A 3,962-nucleotide genomic window follows, 5' to 3' on the forward strand; every position below is an offset into this window, starting at 1 on the left:
AAACCTAGAAAATTAGTAAGGGTGGTGGGATAAAAATAGGAGAGCCAATGAAACTGTTAGTTAAATATAAATATACCCGTTTGACCACTTTCATACATAACCTCATACACTCATTTACATAAACATGAGAATCACATGGACAAACAAGTGACAATAACAAACAGGACAGTTGGGGTGGAGTTATAGTTGAAATTGGCCTGTTCTACACTTATTAGATCACTTAGAAGCCACATCTTTGCATAATAAATTTCATTTTAAGGATGCACTCATTGTTTTAATGACGTCAATTTAATATTGCGCAACATACTTGTTATGACGTGACGTCACAAGAGTGGTATATGGCCGTATTGCACTGGAGCGGAATATGGGTTAAAGTATTTTGCGATATGTATTGCATGTGGATTGACGATGGGTATGAAATAAAGAATAAAATTATGTTTGGTATTCCATTCTCACTACCAGCGTGATGAACTGCTGACACCATGTTATGAAATTTGATGGTCGAAGTATTTAGAAGACATTTCAATATTTCATATTTTAAATACGATATTCATCTCATCTTAGTCTACTCAACTTGCTTTGCTATGTACAAAAGTCTGCAGCAGTAATATGAATAACATTAGACAGAAGGCAGTGCCTAATATTTATCAACAGCACTAAGTTATCATGGTAACATGTTATATGAATTGAATACCAATCACAAATTAAGAGGGACAAAATAGTTCTTCACTTTTTAAATAAAAACTACTTCCTAATAGCACTGTGTATGCAGTCTGACATAGGTGTACAATGTAGATGTCTTTTACAAAGATTGTTCAAAGTATGGCCCTATGGTTTAAAGCGCCCATGAAAAACAGGTGACAGGTTTTCTATATAGTATATAATTACATCATTGAAAATCTTCTCTGAAACTGCAAATAACAGTCCTTTGATATAAAAGGATTTGATCAAATTAAGGAAGTATGTGTGCCAACCACCTAAATTAATTTGTACAAGTCTGATTTAACAGAAATTCAGAGAACTATGACTTTATCTGATTTAACGCTTTAGCCCCCCCCCCCACCCCCCTCACTCTACACACACTTAACTAGATTTTTCAAATTTCCTTTGCAGCTTGCAAGCAGTTTTAGTCTAAAGTTTAAGCTAGCCCATTAAACAGTGACCCCTTGTGATGTGAGCCGATTTTTTCAATGCTTAGAACATGGTTGTCAACATTCCCCTGAATGAAGCCCTAGTCCATCAGTGCTTTCAGCACTTTGATTAACATATCTAATGGGTTGCATCAGTTTATTTTAGAATATAAAACAAAAAGCTTTAAAGGTGCTATTTGGCAATCTGTGAACGAGCCCCTTTAATCACTTAAAAATACGAAAATGTTTATCTTACAAATGTATGGTAAAAGGCGTATTGCATAAGCTTATTGGAATATGTTTTCAACGTTAAAATATGACATGCATACACAGCTGATCAGTTTCCAACGAGTCCTTTTTAAAATGCCAGGCTGGGGTCATTAAATAACGGGCAGGGTCATTTTTCAACGTTAAAAATTTATCAACCGTCAAAATTTTATGTTACACCGGTACAGTCAAGAAAAAATCCAGTCAAACTATCACCTAAGCCACTACACCACGTAGACTTTGATACATTCGGGCGATTTTTTAACATCTTGTCCATATATTGATAACAACACGTGATAATTTAAATCAACCAATCATGCAAAAACAAAGCACGAACAGTTTTGTCTTCAAAGACGATATTTCAGCAAATATCAACTTTTGCCGAATGGTTCCAGCTCTTAGTATCTTAGTTTTAACACTTCTGATGATTTGCCACACTATTAAAGTATATTATACACACCACTGAGGGTCATGTGACATTATAAGGACCGCCCAGTCAGCCAACGACAGTGTACATTGTGCCTCTAAACATGGGCTTCTGTTACTTTCTACAAATTCAGTATTCAGTGTTAATACCAGGTCGCAAAACATTGTTGCCGACTTTATTTATTATTAAACTCGGTTATATATATTTAATACATATAAAGGAATAAACGAGCCATCTCTAAATAAATTACATTATAGTAGAATTACCAGACATCTATTTTATTATACAGTTTTCCACCATAAATTTTATATACACACTGTTTTGAACAAATATATTTACAAGTATTCAAGCTTTAAAAAAATAGATGAACGAGCTTGATGTCCGAATACTATTTCATCACAGAAAAGAAAAATGCCACCTTTTTATCATGAGCTTCTAACATATGTTATGTTATTATATACCTATCAATTTCCTTTTCAATATCCAACAGTGAGAATACAGCAAGCCGTATTGAAAAATCCGTATCACCATACTGTCGTTTTCTGAGTCCGTATCATGCGAATACCGTGTGAAGTCTCGGAACTACTTTCGCGTTGCTAAAAAAAGCGTTACAAAAATAACCTGGAAAATCCCTGTCCACTTTTACATAATACCTAAAATTATCTAACATTACTCACGCTCCAGAAGCATGTAAATATGGTTCTTCAAAGAAACACGAGGATAAGCACGATGGTCGAAGCAGAGAACACTTCCAATCTATCAGTATCTAGACAACGAGATGTTTGTCATTTCGAAGTTCATAAATTGTAGCATTATCATAAACATGAGCGGGTCGCAAATACAAAGAGGAAGGCAAATTCGTGACATCGAAAGAAATAGCGATAGACTCACGAACACCAATTCTGAAAATAATGATCGTCAAAAAATCCCACGAATGTTCACTTTGTTCAAAATGGCCGCGTTACGTCTACAGGAATTATACACGTAATATAAGTACGGTTTTGTTGTTTTTGTGCAGTGACATTTAATAATTGTTTTCGTTTCAGCAATTTGTTAATTTCGCTAAGATATAAAACATTTCCTTCTTATTTTGCGCAATAAAGTGAATTCTGTAACTACTGACTTCGTTTTGCTGTAGAATACATTTATATTTATGCGAAAAGCTAGCCTCCCTTGACTTCAATACACAGAAGTACGTTACACATTCATACGCGCAAGCCATTTAATGTTTTGACATTGGACAGATGGCGGTAAAAATTTAAATAAAAAAATAAAAAGGAATAATTAGATAGGCAGGTATATAATAAATGAAATATTACGATAAAACGCTATCATAATATCCCCTATTTATATACATTTAATACAAAACTAAACTGCACAATTTTTCTTACGAGTAGTCAGGTATGCCTATCCAGGCAACAACGCACCCAGTGACCCCTTCTTATTCTATATAAATGATGCAATCCTGTTCGAAGTCAATTTTCAAGCGCAGTCATGCGCGACGTGTTAAGTCAGTTTATGACGCTTGTTAGGGTTAAGGTTAGGGTTAGCGTTAGGGTTATGGATGTAGGGAATTGTTTTATAATTCATATGAATGTACATGTAGTCGATCGATATGTATATTAACCCGTTGTTTTTAAGTACTGTGTCTATAATAATGTTCAGTCTAATGTGAACAAGTTTGTGATTCCGCGTTATTGTCAATTTAGCTTATTATATAATGAACAGTATCGTATAAACGAGTTTGAGGTTTTAGGTCCGCAACCTTTCAACAGCAGAACTATGTTTGTAGCAGATTTTTGACAGCGTAGTGAATTAATCCTATACTATAATCATTGTATCTTTACACCTGTATTTACCCGTGTCTAGACGATGAAATATGCGGGATCCCCAATTTGTATTCAATAACCATGACGTAATATGTGTGCCAAATATTTTATTTCGAGTACAGACACTATTCGGCTCGTGTTAAATTGCTGCTTATGGGCTAGAATAAAGGTAAGGTCCACTTTTTAATTGACTGTTCTTTCTACTATTGTTTGATTAGATATTAATACACACATATACATGCAGGTCTTAGCGAATGCTAGTTGAGTAGAATGACTGAAATTTCATTTAAATCTCCCTCTCGCTGGTAG

Source organism: Mya arenaria, chromosome 14 (genome assembly GCF_026914265.1).
Source record: "Mya arenaria isolate MELC-2E11 chromosome 14, ASM2691426v1".
NCBI classification, from domain to species: Eukaryota; Metazoa; Mollusca; class Bivalvia; order Myida; family Myidae; genus Mya; species Mya arenaria.